The sequence below is a fragment of the Scyliorhinus torazame genome, chromosome 24 (genome assembly GCF_047496885.1).
Source record: "Scyliorhinus torazame isolate Kashiwa2021f chromosome 24, sScyTor2.1, whole genome shotgun sequence".
NCBI classification, from domain to species: domain Eukaryota; kingdom Metazoa; phylum Chordata; class Chondrichthyes; order Carcharhiniformes; family Scyliorhinidae; genus Scyliorhinus; species Scyliorhinus torazame.
In genome coordinates, this window is record NC_092730.1 from 33316689 (window position 1) to 33342757 (window position 26069).

At 44.1% G+C, this 26069-nt stretch overlaps 3 non-coding genes across 3 annotated transcripts; all 3 read right to left on the bottom strand.

Annotated features, from left to right (window-relative positions):
* Nucleotides 1-13905: 13905 nt before the first annotated feature.
* Nucleotides 13906-13988, bottom strand: trnal-cag (transfer RNA leucine (anticodon CAG)). The gene has a single exon. It is a non-coding gene; the product is annotated as a tRNA-Leu (tRNA).
* Nucleotides 13989-14568: 580 nt separating this feature from the next.
* trnam-cau (transfer RNA methionine (anticodon CAU)) lies at nucleotides 14569-14640 on the bottom strand. The gene has a single exon. It is a non-coding gene; the product is annotated as a tRNA-Met (tRNA).
* Nucleotides 14641-16359: 1719 nt separating this feature from the next.
* On the bottom strand, nucleotides 16360-16431 carry trnam-cau (transfer RNA methionine (anticodon CAU)). The gene has a single exon. It is a non-coding gene; the product is annotated as a tRNA-Met (tRNA).
* Nucleotides 16432-26069: the final 9638 nt, after the last annotated feature.

The following is a 26069-nucleotide window of genomic DNA, read 5'->3' on the forward strand; positions in this document are numbered from 1 at the left end:
TAAAAATGAGTAAAAATCGCTTACTTACCTTCTTACCTTCTGAGTGTCTTAGATGTTCTCAGGTTCTCTCCCTGACAGAGACTGCTCTCCACCTCCGAACCTTGACCTGCATAATGCTAATAATATAATATAATAATAATATAATATGGCACTTACCTCACACCAATGGGTCTTATTATTAGGTTAGAGGAGGAGGGCGGGTGGGAGACACTACTCGGGTTTCCTCTCCACCAGGATTTATGGGCTGGGGGGGGGGGGTGGAGGGGGGCTTCCCAGAAGTCCGCGGGTCGAAAAAAATAAAACAGGAAAGAAGTGTTTTTCAAGGATAAACTTACCTCCCAGAAATCACTTGCGCACCGCTCCCGCTGAAATCGACTGGTCTGTTCCTGTGAAGGTAAGTGTTTTTAAAGGATAAACTTACCTCCCAGAAATCACTTGCGCACTGCTCCCGCTGAAATCGACTGGCCTGTTCCTGTGAAGGTAAGTGTTTTTAAAGGATAAACGTACCTCCCAGAAATCACTTGCGCACCACTCCAGCTGAAATCGACTGGCCTGCTCCTGTGAAGATAAGTGTTTTTAAAGGATAAACTTACCTCCCAGAAATCACTTGCGCACCGCTCCCGCTGAAACGACTGGCCTGCTCCTGTGAAGGTAAGTGTTTTTAAAGGATAAACGTACCTCCCAGAAATCACTTGCGCACCGCTCCCGCTGAAATCGACTGGCCTGCTCCTGTGAAGGTAAGTGTTTTTAAAGGATAAACTTACCTCCTAGAAATCACTTGCGCACCGCTCCCGCTGAAATCGACTGGCCTGTTCATGTGAATTTAAGTGTTTTTAAAGGATAAACTTACCTCCCAGACATCACTTGCGCACCGCTCCCGCTGAAATCGACTGGCCTGGTCCTGTGAAGGTAAGTGTTTTTAAAGGATAAACGTACCTCCCAGAAATCACTTGTGCACCGCTCCCGCTGAAATCGACTGGCCTGGTCCTGTGAAGGTAAGTGTTTTTAAAGGATAAACTTACCTCCCAGAAATCTCTTGCGCACCGCTCCCGCTGCGGTGAACGAAACGAACACGAGATTGAAAGATTGTTTGACCGTGCCGTGTGTCTCTGAATTTATCGTACACCAAATAAAGCAACCTTAAATTCACAGAGAGCACCAGGGTGAGATTCACAGAATGATACAACACAGCCACACACAGCAACAGAGACTGCAGATAGAGAATTGATCCAATATTCACATGTCACACCAGAGACTGACAGTTAAAGATTTATTTACACCCAAACGCCGAAATGCACCCTCTCCTCCACACACAGACAATGCACAATGCCACTGAAAGCTTTGTGTTGATTCTGACATGCAGACATTTTAACGGACACTGGCAGACAACTGACACACACATACAAACAAAGAACAAAGAACAAAGAAATGTACAGCACAGGAACAGGCCCTTCGGCCCTACAATGCCCCAATCTCAGCTATTGTTATTGAGTGGATCAAATCATTATGTTGTTTCACAGTTTCGTTTAAAACGTCTGCATATCAGAATCATCACAAAGCTTTCAGTGACCTCCGGGGTCGGATGTGAGGCAAAGTTTGAAGGAATCAGTAACAGGTTGATCAATGTCCCCAGAGAGGTGAAACTGCCGCCCCGAACTTCCATCGAAAAGGTGATTCCAGTCACTCCCCACTTTTCCATCAGAATAACGTCACAGAAGAAATCACATCACCTTCACAGAACAACCATTCAGCACGAAAGTAAAGTATCTGAACTACGCTGACCTGAATCAGTGTGCTCAAACGTGTGTTGTTGTTGAAAGAAAAAACAAGGAAGTGAATAGTTTTCTGGCTACCGCAGGGCAGTAATGTTGTAGCTCCTGGTTTAAGGAGCAGAATGCCGCAGCGGAAGCGTGCTGGGCCATTAGCCCGAGGTCGAGGAATCGAGGGTATTCTCTGCTATTTACTTTCTCCCACACACCAAAAGTAAACATAACGTACCTTCCTGTTTGCTTTGCAGCAAATACCTATCAGGATCTTTCTTGCAGTCTCATCCCGACATTAGTCCCAGCATTGAAGGAGACAGCATGACACATTACAACATTGTAAAGCTCACACATAGGGAACCACAGAGAAAATGCTGTAAAATCTCAACAGGCGTGACAGCATCTGTAGGGAGAGAAAAGAGCTAAAGTTTCGAGTCCAGATGGCCTTTCTCAAAGCTGGACTGGAAACGTTATCCAGCAGTACCCCACAGAGGGGCAATATAGGTATATAACGATATCCATAATAACTCACAGGGGCCAATAAGGAAATAAAGCTTTATCGAGCAATGAATCACAATGGAAACCGAGTTCCCAACTTCCCCTCTCGGCCGGATGTGAACCATCCAACCAGCCAGACTATTTACAACAAGATAAGACGAATGTTCCCCGGAGCCCTGGGATCAATATTAATTCCTCAACCAGAGTCACTGAAGCAGATTATCGAGTCATTAACTGGGCTTTTGCCTGTGGGGACTTGCTGTGCGTTTATAAGCAGGAATCACCTGTCCTTGAGCCCAACGCTTTTACATTGAATATTAGATATTGGATCTTCCTCCGGTTGAAAATCTTGCTGCAGAAATTTAACCTCGTGGAGGAAACGTTACTATCAGGAGTGGGAATCGAACCCACGCCTGCAGAGGAGACTACAAAGCTTAGCGCAGCACCTTGGACCGCTCAGCCACCCTAACGCGTTGGCGTGGAAAAAAAGCTCCCTGCACAAATCGACTTAAATTGTATCTTGATCGTCATTTCATTTCAAACAAGATGTGCTTTGCCTATTTTCAAACCCCAGCCAGAGTCCTGTACCTGAGTGCTATCCCTCTCCAAGCCTCTGGGGGTTAAGGAGCTTCTCGTTGCTGCATTTATCCGTTTGCTCCAGTCAAGGAGGACCGAATTCCCGATCTACCTGTTCCTCACACGAAGATATTGAGAGTCTAAGATCTGAGCGATCTGAAAACCTCATCACTATTCTTAGAATTCCCCTTATACCAGAAAAGGGTCAAGATAGTCTAACAGGTGAACAGGGATTCTCACTCTCTGAATCCTGTGCAGACTTAGCTGGGTGTTATTCGGGTCAAACTAGTGTTTCAAGTCATCCGCCGGTATAACACATGTCTTCATAGACGATTCTATTTACTTTCCATTCAGTAGCTTCACTCACGGGTCCGGCTTTTCTAAGTGGAGTAAAGTAACCTTTCTAATAACCACTCTTTCACGTTCTCAATTTAAGTTCGTTTTAATTTCAAATTAAAAGATAAAATCACTGTTTTACAGAAAAGTAATAAGACCTTTTCTTTGGACCGTCCTGGTCAGTTGTTAGGCCTTCAGGACTGCCTTGACAATCTTTCTTCTTTAACATTTGGTTTTCTCCTGATGGAGTCGCTGTTCTGCTCGGTTTCCGTGTTCAGTCCTTTCCATGACCGAGGGCAGCTATGAGAGCTGACTCGCTGGATGCTGAATTATTACCATTCATAGAGCCCTTTGCGCAGCCTAACTTTCTACATGACCTTTATTGAAATGTAACTGCTGCTTGCCGACTGTAGCTAATGTAAGCTCCCAGTCTTATTTTGCTTGACAGGTAATACATTTGTTTGGCAGCTAATAAATTCATTTGTTGCTTGGTCAGCAATTTTTCTGATATCTGCCTCAAGTGATGTTTTTCTCAGTGTCAATACTGGATATGAACTCGTGTTCAACGAAGCAGTTCGCCTCTGCACTTTTACGGTTCAGCTGGTGTCGAAGCCCTCTGTAATTCTAACCTTATCTGTCTTGGACCTATACCCTATGGGCTGATTACTTTCTAAAAGGTTTTTAACGTCAAAAATGTGTAAATTATGTTATAAACGTGCCACCTCATGTGTTTTGCTGGAAAGCAGTTGTCTCATATTTAACTGGCGTCAGCAGGGTTTCACGCCTAACCTTTATCCCTCAATTTAAACCGAAGATCCTGGCTGTTCCTTTTTGAATTGTTCTATAAAATAATGCACTTCTAAAGACGTGTGAAGTACTGTTCCCTTTTATATAACTTAAACATTTAAATTGATTGAATGTCTTTTTAACTTGAAAAACAGGATGAGTTGGCTCTAGCTCTGTTCTTTAATGCCTGTGAAGCTATCTGTATTTCAAACAAGCTGCGGTTGTTAACCCTTTGTGGGACCTTTCGCTTTCTTTTAAAATCTCAGGCTTTTCCAGGCTTACTTTCATGGTTCAAATGACATATTGTTCAACTTTTGCATTACACCCCCTCTTGGCATTTGAAACATGGCCCCATTCTTTTAATTCTTATCCCCCTACTCATTTTATACCATCGTATCCCATATCTGTGCTTTCAATATTCAATTTTCCTGTTTTCAAATCGTGTCCCAACCCCATCGTGTGATTTTATCCATCGCTTATACCACAGGTGACAGACAGGTCATTCTTTAATTATAATCACCGTGGACTATAGTGACAGCTGTTCATAAAGGTAACCCAATAGCTATTTTTCGTGTGTTCCACTATCTCCAAAGCATTTTATCTCCTTGGGATAGCAGCACCGTACAAGCTGCCTCGTGTCCCTTAGGATCAGTAAGCCACTCAATACATCAGTAACCAAAAAGTTTGTTTACCTGTCACTGGCAGTCGAGTGTCCCATTCCTGTTGCATCCAAATTGCCTTATGTTCCTCATTGGTATCGTAAACGTCTTTATCATGTATTAACCACTTACTCCCGTGCATCATCAATTTAAAAGGTGTCTTTGACCCCACTTCCAACCCTGATTTTCTCTCATGGGTAACTAAAATGTCCCTGAACCAAGTACGTCCGGAACCATTTGATATCCATGCTATTGTAACTGACTGCCATGTCTCTTCAAGATCCCTTTCCTCCGTTATCACCTCTTGAAACACATGACGCGTATATTTGCCCTTTTCACAGTCGCCACATAACCAACCAAAAATGGTTGACAACCCTGTTTCTATTGCAAGGAGCAATACATTTAATACATCCAACTGGTGGGGGTCCAACTCAATTGAGCCCACTTTATTCACATCGAATCATCACTTTATCGTCTTCCATATAAACATTATTCCTCCCTGTTGTCAAGTACAAAGTTACAAAAGTAAGCCTTATCTTAACACTTTGCTATGCAACTAATCACACAAACAGTTTGTGTGTTACATCTTCACATATTTTTTAGCAATCACAATCTGTAAGACAAAATTTAATATCAACACATCGTTTCCTGGTCTTAACAGAGTGATTTTTAAGCCAGAACTTGTGCCCAATAATGAGAGTATATAAATCACACATGCTATTAACAACATCAATATTCCCCGTGATATGATATGTGCTGGTACTTTGGTAAATTACCCACGAGATTACCCTTACTACACTTTAAGTGAACCCTTGTTTAACCCCTTTGTATTAAAACAGTCCCATTTTACAGAAAACTCACACCCTTTGTGGATGTTGAGTAAACTAAATTTGTTCAAACCGTTGAGCAGCTTTAGCTCCGTCATCATCAGACAGACTGAGATTCCCTGCTGGTTTTCGCTATTGTATGACAAGTTGTGCTCCTGTCTCAAGTTCTAATTAACTCTGTCAGATTCTGTGCTGTTGCGTTTAGTTCTAAGCATGTCAATTGTATCTGTAGATGGCACGTGTTCTTTAGAATAATTCATGCTTTTGACAGCATCCAATGCTATCCTAGTTCCAATTGTTCTATTGCCCAGCTATCTGCCGCCCATTGTAGTTTAGTGCTGTAAGGCTCCCTCTAACTAAAATCAACTACCAAAGTCCTGCATTTGTTCCTTGTCAGTTGGCATCTGTTATCTCAAGCCATGTCAAATTCTTTTTCATACATACATAACAATTCTTAATAAGATGCACGACATTTAAAAAAAATAATTATCATAATGCCTCAAGGAAACTTCGTTTAAAACATTGGTTGTAAATTTCGCACTGCAACATCAAGCTCAAACAAACAAAAATGTCTTAATACTATTGTCTCGTAAACTGTGGGGGTTCCTCGTCAGTCGCTGCTGTCTGTCGCGACCCTTAAAAAATCCATCATGTAGTACACGTCCCGTGGAGAACTCAGATCATCCATCAGCTGGTGTCCAGGCCACATGTCCAATCAGAGAAGTGTGACCGAAGGTTTCACTGCTCAGTAATCATTTGATACTTCGGTTTATTCCCAACTCGAAAAGATTTCTTCCTGGCTTTGTCAGTTACGTTCCTCAAATATGTAACTAATTGTGTCATTTTTCTCTCTTTCCGTTGAGCAATTTTATTTCAACATTTGCAACATAGGTTTTGACATAATTTAAAATTTCCCAATTTCCACCGCAATGCTGCGGCAATTACCCCTCCCGCAATTGATACAAACAAGTACCAATTGTTTTGAACCAAGGTTAACGTAGTCCAAAACCATTTAAATGGACTTGCTATAATTTTAATTGCTGTTTTAAATGTTTCTTTAATTTTTAAGCCCACGTCTATCAAATCGTTTCCCAAATTACTCCTACTTGTGGTTTTGTTTTGCAACGCATTTCTTATCTTAACTTGCCCTTTCTCGGGGTCCTAGTTAGTATCATTAGTTTTCCCCGAATACTGTCTAAAAATCTTTAACCGAGCTGATAATTTTAGTACGTATTCCAGGCTGCTTGCAAGTGCTCCCAACATTCTACTGAATATGTTGTTACTGACACTGTTGCTTGATTCTAACAGACTGCTGTTGAGCCTATCTCCTGGATGATTTGGAAATTAATGATTTCTTCCGTTATATTTAAACATTTGCTTATTCTTATTTTTATTATGTGTTTTATCTGACTGAAGCTGGTATCTATTTTTCCAGATCCCATTACTTCACCTGATTCCCATAATGCAATTAGAATACTAATATTCCGAAACTAATCACGGCAATCCCCATTAACATTGTTGCCCCCCATTTTAACCAATCTAGCTTACTCCTAGTCCTAGCTTCTTCCATTCCTTCTTTAAACCCGATCCTTGTATCCCTCTTGATTGTAGTCCTTTTTCTCCTTCCAAACAAATGTGTCTGTATCATTCTATCTATCTGAAAAATCAAACGAACAGGCCAAGGTTGGAGAGGGCCCTATTTGTTCATTTGTATGTTCTATTCTTGTTTGGATACTCAAGAAGTGCCCTCTCCAGGACCTCCGGATGTCCTTTTTGTTTATTTTTGGGTTTTTTGCTGGCTTGGTTTTTGCTCAATTATGTACATCATACAATTAAGGCCGGTTAAGCCTTCTCCTTCTATCATTGCACCACTGAGTGAGATTCGAAGAATCTCAAACTCCTCCTCTTTTGCTCGCTCAGTGGTCCGATCTGGTTGAAACTTACCCTGATACATTTCGGATATTGCTACTGACTTAACTCCAATTTCTTTATTTCTGATTATGACAGGATTTTTATGAAAGGTAAGTTCTGAACATGACATTTTATCTTCATCATCTGTCCTATCAATGCTGCTAACAGGTTTTAATTCACTGTCATCCCACTCTACTTCATCACATAATACTAGTGAGTGCAGTAATTCACTGACACTCATAACTAAACATTCCTTTCCTCTAAAGCCTGTCCATTGTCTGGGGGTTTCAAATTATCCACAGAAACCCCTTCCCTGTATCGGGAAAGTTTTGGTTCATATTTTTTCCAAATCCATATCCCGGGTCAATCATTAATTTCGTACAACATTCCTTTTCTCCTTGTCCAACCGGTTTGGGGGTATGGCCTACCCTCTGGCACGGCACCATTGCGGTGATACAGTCTCTGAACACTGTTAGGCTAATTTTATGTCCCCGGGTCATCCCAACATCTTTTAAACTTTATACTCCCTCACTAATTGGGATAATAAGTTTGTCACTTCTCCACAATCCTGCACATCATTTCAGAATTACATCATCGTTAGCTAGGTTTTCTCTGCAGTAATGACATTTTGTCACTTTCATACCATCCCATATACAATCCTTGCTGATTACGTTTCTTCGTTGCTGCCGAAAGGTTGCCTATGGATTATCATAATCCCTTGGTTATTATTTAGCTGGGTCAGATGTTTCAGTTCTGATATAATTCTTTTTGCTCCAGACGCCATGCTTCTCTAATTCAACTATATGTTCACCCAAATTCTGAACGATCTTTTCTTTACCTTTTACCTAGTTTTAGTTGGTAGCTTCACCCAAACTGTCTCTGTGCTATCGATTGGTATTTAATATCCTAATTTTTCCTGCATCGAATTTTATTAAATATTTCCCTGCCATCAGGTTCTCATTTCCTGATACTGATAGTAATTCTCCTAATCTAACTTCTGGTCTAATATCTTTATTCCCTAAATCTCCTTCTACCATGTATTTAACATTCTAAACATCATTTTTCCTGCTCCTGACTATCTTTTGAGTCTTCGGGCACTAGGAACCTGCTGGAGCTGTGCCGTGTCAATTTCAACGGGTTAGTTTCAAAGTACTTTCCTGCACAGAGCTCTGACTGCTCCCGAGTAAAACCTCTTTTTGTGTTTATGCTGTGACCAATTTAGTTCTGAACATACTGATTTACTACCTCATAATATTGGTCACATTTCTACCTGCCGTTTATACCTTCTAATTGATGTGAAACTCGGTTTTGCAAAATACAACATTTTAAAAACTTGAAACACCAAAGGGAAATTCACAAATCCTTATTAAACACACACACACTCATTTATCCACCGAGACCTTGGATGTCTATTCCATCGGGTTTTAGGTACTCTAACAAAAATGAGACCCCTCCGTTCTGATAAGCCTCCCTTATCAAGTAGTTTTTTTTGCCTCTTTTAATCTCTTCCACTCTCGCCCCGTACGCTCGCCCCGTTGCTTCACATCTCTTGACCGTGTTTCAGAGCAAGAGGATTACCCTAATTGCCATTTTCTGGATTCTAAATTTCTGTTCCTGGTTGTCCCTTTCAGGTGCACTCCGACATTCAGGATATGCACCCTATCTGGGACCTATCCAGGGGTACGGAGGCACTATCTTCTTGTTTTAGTTAAAGGTCGATTGATCTTGGTCTCTAAAGTTTTCTCGGCGTCCCTATTTCTCTAGGCTTTCCCTCACAATCTGCTTGACTCCAAGGAAGATTTATTTTTGTCCTCCTTCTACCAGTAATGGATGCAAGAATCCCAGTACCTTTACTAAGATGTCTTGCAGACTTTTACTCAGGGTCAGTATCTTCTAGTCTTCTGACGCTCGCACCCAACTAAGTTTTAGGTCCCCCCGATCCACAGAATATCCTTCCAAAAGTCAATCACACATGACTTTCCGCATTAAACTCGGCAGGGAAAGTTCGCCTCACACATATACTAGAAACTTCTCATATTCTAGCCTTTGTGCCAGTTAGAAACTTCTAATATTCTAACAATTATTTGGGAACTAGAATCGTCTCATATTCCATTCCCTGTGTAGGTTAGAAACTTCTAATATTCAAACCTCCACCTGCTTAACTAGAAACTTCTAATATTCTAGCCTCGCTTTACCCAGAAACTTCTAACATTCTAGCCCTCCACGTTGCGCGCCATGAAGTTAAAATCTCACCACTATTCTTAGAATTCCCCCTGTACCAGAAAAGGGTCAAGATATTCTCAATGATGAATAGGGATTCTCACTCCCTGACTCCTATGCAGACTTAGGTGGGCGCTATTCGGGTCAAACCAGTGTTTCATGTTATCCCACGGCATAACCCATGTCTTCAGTGAAGATTCTGTTTACTTTCCACTCAGGTGCTTCACTCACGGGTCCGGCTTTTCTAAGTAGAGTGAAGTAAACTTTCGAAAAACACTCTTTCAGGTTATCAATTTAAGTTCGTTTTAATTTCAAATTAAAAGATGTAATCACTGTTTTTACAGAAAAGTAATAAGATATTTTCTTTGCATCTTCCTGGTCAGTTGTTAGACCTTCAAGTCTGCCTTGACAATTTTCTCCTGTAACTTTTGTTTTTTTCCTGATGGATTCGCTGTTCTGCTCGGCTTCCGTGTTCAGTCCTTCCCATGACCGAGGGCAGCTATGAGAGCTGGCTGCTGAATTATTAGGTATTATATAGCCCTTTGCGCAGACTTAGTTTCTACATGGCATTTATTGAAATGTAGCTGTTGCTTGCTGACTGTAGCTAATGCAAGCTCCCTGTCGTTGAACTAGCTTATTCTGCTTGACATGTAATACTTTTGTTTGGCAGGTAATACAGCAACTTTTCTGATATCTGTCTTTACTGATGTGTTTTCTCAGTCTCAATACTAAATATGAACTCGTGTCCAACGAAGCAGTTCGCCTCAGCACTTCTACTGGTCAGCTGGTGTCAACGGCAGGTCGCCCCCTATATTTCTAACCTTATCTGGCTTGGACCTATACCCTATGACCTGATTATTTGCTAAAAGATTTTTAACGTCAAAAATGTGTAAATTATGGTAGAAACGTACCACCTCATGTGTTTCTTAGCTGGAAAGCAGTTGTCTCATATTTAAGTGGCGTCAGCAAGGTTTCCCGCTTAACCTTCTCCCCCAATTTAAACCTAAGATCCTGGTTGTTCCTTTTTTAATTGTTCAGTAAAATAATGCACTTCTCGGGAAGTGTGAAATACTGTTCCCGTTTATATAACTTAAGATTTTAAATTGATTGAATGTCTTTTTAACTTTAAAACCAGGTTGATTTGTCCATATCTGTTTTCTTTAACGCCTGCGAAGCTATCTGTATTTTAAACAATCTGCGGCTGTTAACCCTTTGTGGGACCTTTCCATTTCATTTCAAATCTCAGTCTTTTCCAGGTTCACATTCATGGTTCAAATTATATATTTTTTCATTATAACCTGTTCCTCACACGAAGGTATTGAGAGACGAAGATCTGAGCGACGTGAAGTATCCAATTGGAGAGATGCATCCTGGCGACTGGAATCTCTCTCCACAGCTGCTTCCGGTGCTGCTTTCACAGCCGAAGAACCCCTCCAGTGTCCAAACAGGTGAAAGTTCATCCAGTAGAGGCGGCAGAAGGGAGTTCTGGGAGAAGTCAACTTAGTCACCTCGACTATACTGTGGGTAGCTGAAGAACAGGTGTCAAAGAGCGGATCAGACTGAAAGGAAAATGTTGATACTAATAAAGAAAAAGGCAGATGTGCTGCTGGGAGATAGCGCCTTGTTTGCTTTTGGTGTGAGTGAGAATACAAATAGCAGACGATGGTTTTGGTCCAGCGACTGCTGGGCTATGGGCCCACCACGCTCCCGCTGCGCCAGTCCGCTCGTGGTTGAGCTATTCGCGGTCGGACACAAGGCAAAGTTTGAAGTATTCGGTAACAGCTTGATCAACGTTCCCAGGGAGGTGAAACTTCCGCCCCGAACTTCTTTCTGTAAAAGTGATGCCAGTCACTCCCCACTTTCCCATCAGAACAACGTCACAGAAGAAATCACATCACCTTCACAGAACAACCATGCAGCACGAAAGCAAAATATACATTCTTCCTCACGCCAAAAGTAAACATAACGCACGATCCTGTTTGCTTTGCAGCAAATTTCTATTGTAGTCAGAATCTCTATTGTAGTCTCATCCCGACATTAGTCCCAGGAATGAAGGAGACAGCATGACAAATTACAACATTGTAAATGTCACAAATAGGGAACCACAGAGAAAATGCTTTAAAATCTCAGCAAGTCTCCCAGCATCTGTAGGGAGAGAAAATAGCTAATGTTTCGAGTCCAGGAGAACCTTTGTCAAAGCTGGACTGCAAACGTCATCCAGTAGTACCACACAGAGGGGCAATATAGAGATATAACGATATCCAGTAATACCTCACAGGGGGGCAAAACGTTAATAAAACATTAACTAGAAATAAATCACAATAGATACCGTGTTCCCAACTTCCCGTCTCGGGCGGATGTGAACAACCCAAACAGCCAGACGATGTACAACAAAAGAAGATTAATTTTAGCCGGAGTCCTGTGATTGATTTGAATTCCTCAACCAGAGTCATTAAGCAGGTTATCGAGTCGTTACATGGGCTTCTGCCTGGAGGGTATTGCTGAGCGTATTTAAGCAGGAATCGCATGTCCTGAGACCAACACTTTTCCATTGAATGGGAGGGATTGGATCTTCCTGAGGTTGAAATATTGCGGGGGAAATTTAACCTCGTGTAGGAAAAGTCAATATCAGGTATGGGATTCAAACCCACGCCTCCAGCAGAGACTGCGACCTCAACGCAGACCGCTCGGCCATCCTAATGCGTTGTCTTCGAAGCTAAGATCCGTGCACACATCGACTTAAAGTCTGTTTTCATCATTATTACATTTCAAACAAGACATGCTTTCCCTACTTTTGAACCCCAGCCAGAGTCCTGTATCTGAGTGCCATCCTTGTCCAAACCGCTGGAGGTTAAGGAGCTTCTCATTGCTGCATTGATCAATTTCCTCTAATCCGAGGATATTCTCTGCTTTTAACATTCTCCCTCATACCAAAAGTTAACAAAACACACGTTCCTATTTGCTTTGCAGAAAATAACTATCAGAAACTTTCTTGCAGTCTCATCCCGACATTAGTCCCAAGAATGAAAGAGACAGCATGACACATTACAACATTGCAACATTGAGTGCCATCCTTGTCCAAACCGCTGGTGGTTAAGGAGCTTCTCATTGCTGCATTGATCAGTTTCCTCTAATCAGCAAGGTCCGATATACCGCTCTATCTGTTCCTCGGACGAAGGCTTTGAAAGTCTAAGATCTGAGGACGTGAAGTATCTAATTGGAGAGTTGCATTCTGGCGACTGCAGTCTCTCTCCACAGCTGCTTCCGGTGCTGCTCTCACAGACAAGTAGCCGAAGAACCCCTACACTGTCCAATCAGGTGAACGTTCATCCAGTGGAGGCGGCAGAAGAGTGTTCTGGGAGAAGTCAACTTAGTCACCTCGACTGTACTGTGGCTAGCTGAAGAACAGGTGTCAAAGAGTAGATAAGACTGAAAGCAAAACTTTGGTACCAATAAAGAAAAAGGCAGATATGCTGCTGACAAATGGGAGCTTTTTTCGGTTTGGTGTGATTGAGAGTACGAATAGCAGAGGATGGGTTTGATCCATCGACCTCTGGGTTATGGGCCCAGCACGCTTCCGCTGCGCCACTCTGTGCGGTGCTCTTTTTTGTTGTGGTCGTGGAATCGAGGGTATTCTCTGCTATTTGCATTCTCCCTCACAACAAAAGTAAACATAACACACGTTCCTGTTTGCTTTGCAGAAAATAGCTATCAGAAACTTTCTTGCAGTCTCATCCCGACATTAGTCCCAAGAATGAAAGAGACAGCATGACACATTACAACATTGTAAAGCTCACACATAGGGAACCACAGAGAAAATGCTTTAAAGTCTCAGCAGATCTGACAGCATCTGGAGGGAGAGAAATGAGCTGACGTTTCGTGTCCAGGTGACCCTGAGTCAAAGCTGCACCGGAAACGTTATCCAGTCGTACCCCACAGAGGGGAAATATAGATATATAACGGTATCCAGTAATAACTCACAGGGGGCCAATAAGGAAATAAAGCTTTATCGAGCAATGAATCACAATAGAAGCCGAGTCCCCAACTTCCCCTCTTGGACGGATGTGAACAATCCAACCTGCCAGACTATTTACAAGAGAAGACGAATTTTACCCTTCTCTTGGGATCAATATGAATTCCTCAACCAGACTCACCGAAGCAGATTGTCGAGTCATGAGCAGGGCTTTTGCCGGTGGGGTCTTGCTGTGCGTATTTAAGCGGGAATCTCATGTACTGGGACCAACGCTTTTCCATTGAAAGGGAGGTATTGGATCTTCCTGAGGTTGAAAATCTTGTTGGAGAAATTTAACCTCGTGGTGTAAAAGACAATATCAGGAGTGGGATTCGAACCCACGCCTCCAGAAGAGACTGCGACCTGAACGCAGCGCCTTAGACCGCTCGGCCACCCTGATGGGTTAATGCAAAAACTAAGATCCGTGCACAAATCGACTTAAAGTCTGTCTTCATCTTTATTACATTTCAAACAAGACATGCTTTCCCTACTTTTGAACCCCAGCCAGAGTCCTGTATCTGAGTTCCATCCTTGTCCAAACCGCTGGTGGTTAAGGAGCTTCTAATTGCTGCATTGATCAGTTACCTCTAATCAGCAAGGTCCGATATACCGCTCGACGTGTTCCTCAGGCGAAGGTTTTGAACGTCGAAGATCTGAGGGCGTGAAGTATCTAATTGGAGAGTTGCATTCTGGCGACTGCAATCTCTCTCCACAGCTGCTTCCGGTGCTGCTCTCACAGACAAGTAGCCGAAGAACCCCTCCACTGTCCAATCAGGTGAACGTTCATCCAGGAGAGGCGGCAGAAGAGTGTTCTGGGAGAAGTCAACTTAGTCACCTCGACTGTACTGTGGCTAGCTGAAGAACAGGTGTCAAAGAGTGGATAAGACTGAAAGCAAAACTTTGGTACCAATAAAGAAAAAGGCAGATGTGCTGCTGATAAATTGCAACTTTTTTCCGTTTGGTGTGATTGATAGTGCGAATAGCAGAGGATGGTTTCGATCCATCGACCTCTGGGTTATGGGCCCAGCACGCTTCCGCTGCGCCACTCTGCTCGGTGCTCTTTATTTTTGTGGTCGGACTTGAGGCAAAGTTTGAGGAAGTCTGTAACTGCATGATCAATGTTCCCAGAGAGATGAAACTGCTGCCCCGAACTTCATTTTATAAAGGTGATTCCAGTCACTCCCCACTTCCCCATCAGAACAACGTCACAGAAGAAATCACATCACCTTCCACAGAACAACCATTCCGCACGAAATTTAATTATCTGAACTGTGCTGACCAGTATCAGTGTGCTCAAACGTCTGTTCTTGTTGAAAGAAAAAAATGAGGAAGTGAATAATTGTGTGGTTACCGCAGGGCAGTAATGTTGTAGCTCCTGGTTTAAGGAGCAGAGTGCCGCAGCGGATGCGTGTTGGGTCATTAGCCCGAGGTCGAGGAATCGAGGCTATTCTCTGCTATTTACATCCTCCCTGACACAAAAAGTAAACATAACACACGTTCCTGTTTGCTTTGCAGCAAATAGCTATCAGAAACTTTCTTGCAGTCTCATCCCGGCATTAGTCCCAAGAATGAAAGAGACAGCATGACACATTACAACATTGTAGAGCTCACACATAGGGAATCACAGAGAAAATGCTTTAAAGTCTCAACAGATCTGACAGCATCTGGAGGGAGAGAAATGAGCTCAGGTTTCGAGTCCAGGTGACCCTTAGTCAAAGCTGCACCGGAAACGTTATCCAGTCGTACCCCACAGAGGGGAAATATAGATATATAACGGTATCCAGTAATAACTCACAGGGGGCCAATAAGGAAATAAAGCTTTATCGAGCAATGAATCACAATAGAAGCCGAGTCCCCAACTTCCCCTCTTGGACGGATGTGAACAATCCAACCTGCCAGACTATTTACAAGAGAAGACGAATTTTACCCTTCTCTTGGGATCAATAGAATTCCTCAACCAGACTCATCGAAGCAGATTGTCGAGTCATGAGCTGGGCTTTTGCCGGTGGGGTCTTGCTGTGCGTATTTAAGCGGGAATCTCATGTACTGAGACCAACGCTTTTCCATTGAAAGGGAGGTATTGGATCTTCCTGAGGTTGAAAATCTTGCTGGAGAAATTTAACCTCGTGGAGTAAAAGACAACATCAGGAGTGGGATTCGAACCCACGCCTCCAGAAGAGACCGCTCGGCTATCCCAATGCGTTGACTAAGATCCGTGCACAAATCCACTTAAAGTCTGTCTTCATCTTTATTACATTTCAAACAAGACATGCTTTCCCTACTTTTGAACCCCAGCCAGAGTCCTGTATCTGAGTGCCATCCTTGTCCAAACCGCTGGTGGTTAAGGAGCTTCTCATTGCTGCATTGATCAGTTTCCTCTAATCAGCAAGGTCCGATACACCGCTCTACCTGTTCCTCAGACGAAGGTTTTGAAAGTCTAAGACCTGAGGGCGTGAAGTATCTAATTGGAGAGTTGCATTCTGGCGACTGCAATCTCTCTCCACAGCTGCTTCCGGTGCTGCTCTCACAGACAAGTAGCCGAAGAACCCCTCCAGTGTCCAATCAGATGAACGTTCATCCAGTCGAGGCTGCAGAAGAGTGTTCTGGGAGAAGTCAACTTAATCACCTCGACTGTACTGTGGCTTGCTGAAGAACAGGTGTCAAAGAGTGGATAAGACTGAAAGCAAAACTTTGGTCCCAATAAAGAAAAAGGCAGATGTGCTGCTGACAAATAGCAACTTTTATCCGTTTGGTGTGATTGAGAGTACGAATAGCAGAGGATGGTTTCGATCCATCGACCTCTGGGTTATGGGCCCAGCACGCTTCCGCTGCGCCACTCTGCTCGGTGCTCTTTTTTTGTGGTCGGACTTGAGGCAAAGTTTGAGGAAGTCTGTAACAGCGTGATCAAAGTTCCCAGAGAGATGAAACTGCTGCCCCGAACTTCATTTTATAAAGGTGATTCCAGTCACTCCCCACTTTCCCATCAGAACAACGTCACAGAAGAAATCACATCACCTTCCATAGAACAACCATTCCGCACGAAAGTAAATTATCTGAACTGTGCTGACCAGAATCAGTGTGCTCAAACGTCTGTTCTTGTTGAAAGTAAAAAATTAGGAAGTGAATAATTGTGTGGTTACCGCAGGGCAGTAATGTTGTAGCTCCTGGTTTAAGGAGGAGAGTGCGCAGCGGATGCGTGTTGGGTCATTAGCCCGAGGTCGAGGAATCGAGGGTATTCTCTGCTATTTACATTCTCCCTCACGCCAAAAGTAAACATAACACACGTCCCTGTTTGCTTTGCAGCAAATACCTATCAGAAAATTTCTTGCAGTCTCATACCGACATTAGTCCCAAGAATGAAAGAGACAGCATGACACATTACAAAATTGTAAAGCTCACACAGAGGGAATCACAGAGAAAATGCTTTAAAGTCTCAACAGATCTGACAGCATCTGGAGGGAGAGAAATGAGCTAAGGTTTCGAGCCCAGGTGACCCTTAGTCAAAGCTGCACAGGAAACGTTATCCAGTAGTACCCCACAGAGGGGCAATATAGATATAGAACGATATCCAGTAATAACTCACAGGGGGCCAATAGGGAAATAAACTTTATCGAGCAATGAATCACAATAGAAACCGAGTTCCCAACTGCCCCTCTTGGAGGGATGTGAACAATCCAACCTGCCAGACTATTTACAAGAGAAGACGAATTTTACCCTTCTCTTGGGATCAATATTAATTCCCCAACCAGAGTCACTGAAGCAGATTATCGAGTCATGAACTGGGCTTCTGCCGGTGGGGTCTTGCTGTGCATATTTAAGCTGGAATCTCATGTCCTGAGACCAACGCTTTTCCATTGAAAAGGAGGTATTGGATCTTCCTGTTATAATGAAGAAGGCAGGTGTGCTGCTGACAAATAGCGACTTGTTTCCGTTTGGTGTGAGTGAGAATATAAATAGGCTTGGAACTTGCTGGCGAGGCCGTCGCCGGTGATGATGACGTGGCGTGGACTCGCTGAACCAGGTTCAGGAGCTCGAGCACCGAGCAGGGACGCTCTATCAGGCCCGACGATTTCAAACCACAGTGTTGCGGTGTCGCCTTGTTGGATACCCCTTGTTGACAGGAACCACTGGCAGCTATGGCATTGCCATTGTAGTCAAGGAACTGGCATGCCGGTGGAAGAATGCTTGGTCTGGCGCGCATGGTGTCGAGGCCGGATTTTGAGATGAGGTTCGCTGATGCGCCTGTGTGAAGTTTGAATCGGATGCAAGCCTTGTCTCATTTCATTTCATTTCGTTTTCATTTCATTATTTGTGTGGACAGTACACCACTCGTCGATCCACACTGAGGATCGAGAGGCGTTTCTCGTTGTGGTGGAAGGCAGCGCATGTGTAGTTATGATGCCCACCCGGTATGGGGACCTGACGCACTCAGCATCAGGGTCTGTTGGGCTGTCGGGATCGGAATCTGGCATGCCTTGTTGTATTGAGCGGACACTTCTGCGCCGCAGCTGGGATCGCTGGCTGCTGAGCGGTGGAGCAGATCTGCAAAGGGCTGCATAGTGGCCAAGCTTGCCACACTGTAGACACCGGCGTCCTTTTGCCGGACATTTCCGCTTTAAGTGGGTGGAGCCACAATTCGGAGATGTCATGACGCCGACGGCAGGGCATTTCGTGCGCCATCGTGCATGCGCAGTGCGATCGGTCGACGTACGCACCTGTGCAGTCATGTTTTCGGCCTCGTCGTCCACTCGGTCGTGGCGCACATGCGCAGGGACCCAGGAAAAGCGCACAAAGTGACCACTCTCCTCGATGCTCAGGCCGTGCATTTGAACAATGGCCTGCACCCGTTCCACCTCATGGGAGGCCGGTTTTGCAGTTTCTGCCGCCCTGATGTGGGAGTAACGATTCTTAGCATGCTCATGGATAACGCATGTCTCGATAGCAACTGAGAGGGTCAACTGTTTGACTTTCAGGAGCTGCTGCCGAAGGGAGTCGGAGTGGACACCGAAAACGATCTGATCCCGGATCATGGAATCTGCCGTCGAGTCATAGTTACATGACTGCGCTAGGATGCGGAGATGGGTCACGAAGGACTGAAAAGTTTCATTCTTACCCTGAAGCCTCTGCTGGAAAAAGTACCATTCAAAGCTCTCATTCACCTCAGTGTCGCAGTGGCTGTCAAACTTCAGCAGGACTGTTTCGAATTTTGTTTTGTCTTCGCCGGCAGCGAATGTAAGGGAGTTGTAGATGTGGATGGCGTGGTCCCCCACGGTGGAGAGAAATAATGTGATCTTCCTGGCATCCGATGCTGCTTCGAGGTCAGAGGCCTCGATCTGCAGGAGGAACTTTTGCTTGAAGATTTTCCAATTGGCGCCAAGGTTGCCGGAGATGCGGAGCTGCGGAGGAGGCTGGTGTTTTCCATTTCACCGGATGGCTGCTTCCTGTTCAATGCTGATTCACTCGAGATAGGTCCGTCAAGATCAGTATGACTCTGGAACCATGATGTGTTAGGCAGGTAGGCTCAATGTGGACTGCACTCGATGCAGGGAAGCTAAAAACAGATTCGAACACTGGAGAAAATCCAACACTGTTTTATTCAACGATAGAACTGATACACATATTCAGCTGTGGGTCGACACTATACTGAACTGACTGGAGACCTTGTAGTAGCCTGATCAGACTTACTAGCTACCGCATGGTGTTTGCACTTGCTAGCTCGTGGACTCTGAATGTCTCAGTGGCTGGGTCCAGAGAGAGCGGGAAACCTAGTTCCCTCTGGCTTTATAGTGGTAGTGTCCTGTTTGGTGATTGGCTGCACTGTGTTGTGCTTACTGGTCATCCTGTGTGTCCATCACTGACTGTTTGCATCTCATTATATACATGAGTGGATATTATGACAGACTCCAAATCCAATGGTCTTTTTCCGCGGAGATTCTATCCCTTCTCACAGACAGACTGGGAGACCCGTCATCGCATGAAAGCAATAACTTCCTGGAGTGATTCCAGGTTGGGTTTATATCGCATAAATTGTCAATGAATGTCTTGTTAAACGTAGTTCAGTTAGCGGAGTGGCTGTGGCTTGGTACTTGCAGTCAAATGGGGTTCCTCCGCACAGATTCGAAACCTACTCGCACTGTAGGCCGCACGGTAGCACAGTGGCTATCACAGTTGTTTCACAGCTCCAGGGAGCTGTCTGTGCAGTGTCTGCGTAGGTTTCCTCCGGGTGCCTCCGGTATCTTTCGGAAGTTCGGTGCAGACTCAAGAGGCCGAATGTCCTGCAGGGATTCATAGAACATAGAACATAGAACATAGAACAATACAGCGCAGTCCAGGCCCTTCGGCCCACGATGTTGCACCGAAACAAAAGCCATCTAACCTACACTATGCCATTATCATCCATATGTTTATCCAATAATCCATATGTTTATCCAATAAATTCTCTGGATAACGATTCTCTGGATAACAAATTAGAATCGTCAGAACTCCGACATTGACGGGATGTTTAAGGCGTCTGACTGATCTTCATCACGATGCGATCAAATGTTTGTATCTTTCAGTCTTTCCGCGGTGTTTTATTTACAATGTGTAGAAACATGTTTAACATGGTGTTGAAGTGTTTCCCATCAGTCCAATCAGAACAATCCTTCAGCTGATATGATGGAAATGTAATTTGCTGACAGAAACAACATTCCCAACACTTCACATCTGGCTGCACATCTGGACCAATGCACACAGACGACCTTCTTCCGTTAGTTATTGTGCACATTAAATATCCATGAGGTGGTTTGGTGATGTCAGGTCATATGGCGAGTTGGCCGAGGGGTGATGGCGATGCGCTGCTAATCCATTGTGCTTTCCATCTGCGGGTCTGAATCCATTCTCGTCGATGATCCATTTCCTGCGTCTCCGCGTTGGGCCACTTATTGAGGGTGACCTGATGATTCATTCAGTGTCTCAGGAACTAGGATGGAGTTTAGATTCGGAGTTCAACAGGCCTGAGGAGTGAATCTTCTTGCACCAATCTCTATACCGATATTCCGAATCCTCTGTCTGATAATCGATTTAAATCACGACACCAGCTTTGGGCAGGAGTTGGCACCATGAAAACTTGCGGCTTCAGAAACTCCAAAACAGACGCCAGCTTCATCTGGGGCACTGCTGGCGGATTTTGTCTTTCCAGAACCGGCCGCCCAGCCGTGAAATCAACTTCATCAGATGACCTCATTACACTGGAAGACGGAGGAGCAGAAGTATGCCATTCGGCCAATCGTGTCTGCTCCACCATTCAAAGAGATCATGACTGATCTGATATAATCCTCAAACCCACTTTCCCGCCACATCCCCATAATCCTTGTTTTCTTTACTGATTAAATCTTGAACATATTAACTGACCCATCCTCGACAATCGTATTCGCTTAGAAACGATATTTCCACAGATACACTATCTCCTTAGAGAAGAAATTACTCATCATTTCTGGCTTAACTGGGCGGTCCCTTCCCCTGAGATTAATCCCTCAGGTCCCAGACTCTCCCACATGGAGAAGCAAACTCTCAGCATCCCCCCTGTCAACCCCCCTGAAAAGCTATTAAATCAGTGATTTTGAATGCTGGGAATTATTCCCTGTCCCAAAGATTAGGTCAGGCCTCTGGATTCCCAATCCAGTGACATAATCTTTCATCCCTCTGAACAACAGTTGATTCTTAGTATCTAAGCACCCACGTTGGGCGCTTCCATATTGTAATCTGAGAGTGTTGAGCTGAACGGACTGATTTGATAACAGGAACACAAGGATATGTTCCTGAACTGGGACTCCAGAGGCCTGAACTGATCTTTCGTGACAAGATTTACTTAATCTGGAATTGAAATTTCGTCTCAGTAATGGCGCAGAAAGGTTCTGCTTCAGACGGATCATATTTCCACAACTGGGAACACATTTACACAACAGGGAATGATCTGACACAATCACAGTGAAGAGCTGTCACCGGCACAGTCACGGTTCCAGCAGAGAGAACAGTTACACAGCAGAGAGCTCAGTTACACAGCAGACAGCAGAGAGCACAGTTACACAGCAGGAAAAACATTTAATTGCCTATCTTTGTGGAACAGAAAATCCCTTTTTCCTAAATAACCAGTTTTTCCATTTCAGTACTTTGCTGGTTTGCTCGGCACCTTCTCTGTGTGTCATTGTGTGGGTGTCCTGATAGTCTCTTCCTGCTTTACTGTGTGTCTTTCTCTGTCTGTTACAGCCGTGCTGATGCTCCGTGTTATTGTCCAGCCAAGGTGAGCTTCACAACACGTGGTTCTCGTTTAAGAGTAAAATAGTTATGTGGCTGCCGCAGAACAGCAATTGCGAACACAGTGGGTCTAAAAAGCAGAGTGGCGCAGCGCAGCGTGTTGGGCCCATAACCCAGAGGTCGATGGATCGAAACCATCCTCTGCTATTTATATTCTCAGTCACCCCAAAATTAAACATGACGCTATCACCCTGCGGCACATCCGCCTTTTCTTTTCAGTAGATTAGTATCAAAGTATTGCATCCAGTGTGAACGGGACATTTTCCCCAGGAATGAAGCAGACAGCATTACATCACTGTGAAGCTCAAAGTAACAAAATAGGGAAGCTCTTCAATTGACTCTCTCTGAGGAAAACAGACAACATCTGCTGTGGTGTGTGAGTATTATTGGTGCCAATATCACATCTCCACTGACTGGAATGAGTTATGTTTTATTAACACAGTCATGTCATTTGGTAAAGATCAAACCGGGAGTTTTTCAGTGTTTTCAAATCCTTTAACAGCGAGAAGGGGAAAAGTTTATATAATAACTTCCAGGAGTACCCCACAGAGGGGCAATAAGCATATATAACAATATCCAATAAAAAAACTACTATAGAAACCGAGATCAAACTTTCGCCACTCGGACGGATGTGAACAATCCACCCAGATTATTTAGAACAAGCGAAGATTCCTGCCTCCAGCTACCTCATTTTCTCCAGCTCTCTTCCTCAGCTCGAAACACACGAAATCACGCAAACGCCTCCGATCAAATTATTATTGCGATGGCCGGGAATCGCACCCGGATCAACTGCTTGGAAGGCAGCGATGCTCACCAGTATCCCCCCATCACATACCGCCGAAGGTTGAGTCCTTTTGATGCTTTGCATTAGTTTGATAAATTGTTTCGTAAACGACGTCTTACTATGTTTATGTTATTTCACTCCAATTTGAAATGCTCCTGAAAGAAAGTGTCCGTGTCGCACTGCTCCCTGTCAGCCAGGAGATGGCACCAGTCCACAATAAATGTATGTATTTCTGATGTTCTGTGTGTCATTACATAGGACTCTTGCTCTGGCCTGAGACCTTACCTTGTCCTTGTGGCCTGATGCTACCGTTTGCACCCTGGTTAAGTAATCATAGAATGCCTCCAGTGCAGAAGTAGACCATTCAGCCCATCCAGTCTGCACCGACCCACGGAAAGATCACCCCAACACGGCCCAATCATCTCCGAACCGTTTGGATACATCAGGTGTCAGTCTCCTCTGGAGACCAGGGTTCAATCCCACTCCTGACATTGACATTGATTCTCAGCTGCGATAAAATGCCAGATGTCCCGGGTTCAAAAATCCGGGCGAGCCCAGATGGTGTCACTGACTGAAATCGGGAGGAGGTTTGAGCTCCCGGGAAGTTATTGCAGCGAATATATCAGTGCAGAACACGTGAAGAAACGGACAGGGTATTTAAAGGTCGTTTGATCATGGTGTGGGATTCTGAATTTCTCCTCAAGTAAAAGCAGACGCACGCTTTTGCATCGGCGCAGCTGGCTGAATACAATGGTTATTTGTACCTGATAAGCCTCTGATTTGATCAATGCGCTTTCGGGGTGAGGTGGCCGAGTGGTTAAGGGGACGGTTTGCTAATCCATTGTGCTCTGCATGCGTGGGTTCGAAACCCATCATTGTCGATTTTCCATCCTGCTTTCTCCCAGTGGGACTCATTTTTCCAAAGTTTCTGCAATCACCGATGTGACAATCCAGTCCAAGTTGTGAGGCCGGATTGCATCGAGTTAGAACATAGAACATAGAACGGTACAGGCCCTTCGGCCCACGATGTTGCACCGAAACGAAAGCCATCTAACCGACACTATGCCATTATCATCCATATGTTTATCCAATAAACATTTAAATGCCCTCAATGTTGGCGAATTCACTACTGTTGCAGGTAGGGCATTCCACGGCCTCACTACTCTTTGCGTAAAGAACCTACCTCTGAACTCTGTCCGATATCTATTACCCCTCAGTTCAAAGCTATGTCCCCTCGTGCAAGCCATTTCCATCCGCGGGAGAAGGCTCTCACTGTCCACCCTATCTAACCCCCTGATCATTTTGTATGCCTCTATTAAGTCTCCTCTTCTCTCCAACGAAACCAACATCAAGTCCATCAGCCTTTCCTCATAAGATTTTCCCTCCATACCAGGCAACATCCTGGTAAATCTCCTCTGCACCCGCTCCAAAGCCTCCACGTCCTTCCTATAATGCGGTGACCAGAACTGTACGCAATACTCCAAATGCGCCCGTACCAGAGTTCTGTACAGCTGCAACATGACCTCCCGACTCCGGAACTCAATCCCTCTACCAATAAAGGCCAACACTCCATAGGCCTTCTTCACAACCCTATCAACCTGGGTGGCAACTTTCAGGGATCTATGTACATGGACACCTAGATCCCTCTGCTCATCCACACTTTCAAGAACTTTACCATTAGCCAAATATTCCGCATTCCTGTTATTCCTGCCAAAGTGAATCACCTCACACTTCTCTACATTAAACTCCATTTGCCACCTTTCAGCCCAGCTCTGCAGCTTATCTATAATCCCTCTGTAACCTGCTACATCCTTCCACACTATCGACAACACCACCGACTTTAGTATCGTCTGCAAATTTACTCACCCACCCTTCTGCGCCTTCCTCTAGGTCATTGATAAAAATGACAAACAGCAACGGTCCCAGAACAGATCCTTGTGGTACTCCACTTGTAACTGAACTCCATTCTGAACATTTCCCATCAACCACCACCCTCTGTCTTCTTTCAGCTAGCCAATTTCTGATCCACATCTCTAAATCACCCTCAATCCCCAGTCTCCGTATTTTCTGCAATAGCCTACCGTGGGGAACCTTACGAAACGCTTTACTGAAATCCATATACACTACATCAACTGCTCTACCCTCAGCTACCTGTTCAGTCACCTTCTCAAAGAACTCAATAAGGTTTGTGAGGCACGACCTACCCTTCACAAAGCCATGCTGACTATCCCTGATCATATTATTCCTATCTAGATGATTATAAATCTTGTCTCTTATAATCCCCTCCAAGACTTTACCCACTACAGACGTGAGGCTCACCGGTCTATAGTTGCCGGGGTTGTCTCTGCTCCCCTTTTTGAACAAAGGGACCACATTTGCTGTCCTCCAGTCCTCTGGCACTATTCCTGTAGCAAATGCTGGAATGGGTATTAAGGGCGCTGGTTACATCACTGCTGGAGTTTTCCATATCACTTGACATGTGCGACATGATTGACAAAATTTAACTACATCTTTATGTAGTCCAGGCCAATAAAAATGTTCCTGGATTTTAGCTTGAGTTTTCCCTTTTCCCAAATGACCTCCCACTGGTACCTCATGTGCAACTCGCAACACCTCTTTTGTATACCCTACCGGCAATACTACTTGATGAACTTCTGCCCATTTTTCTTCCGCCTGCATATGTACACGTCTCCATTTTCTCATTAGGACATCATTTTTACGGGAATAACACTCTGGTATACTCTCAGATTCCTCTTCCGTTTATGCTTTCTGATATATCCGTTTCATTTCTACATCTTTCCGTTGTAACTCCGCCAATTTTCCTGAACTAAAAATATCCGCCTCATCCTCCACCTGTTCTTGTTCTTTTTCAACCATCTGATCAAAAATCGTTTCGGATAATTGCACTTCAACTTCATCTTCACTCTTTGATTTCTCATCTTGTCTTAGCCTGTGACTTTGCGACCTTGTTACTACACAATCCGGAAAAATCCCAGGATCTTCGTCCTTCAACACTTCAGTTGTCTGATTTTCCACTGGTTTATCAACCGCGGTAGGCATCACTCCCATCTGCGATGCAGCTATACATTACCCAAGATAAACTGTATTCCTGGACAAGATAGTTTATCTATTACTCCGACTAGCACTTCCCTTCATTGGACTTTCCAACCTTACCTTATATAATGGAACGCTACTCCTCTCACACTGAATTCCACATATCACCACCTTTTCTGGCAACATTCTTCCCAAACTACATAATTCCTCATCTCTTACAATTAAAGATTGACTAGCTACTGTATCTCTTAAAATTGTGACTTATTTACCTGCTCCTCCTGATACACATGAGTAAACTTTACCCAGACAACTAAATTCTTTAAATACATCTGGCACCTTCTTAACAAT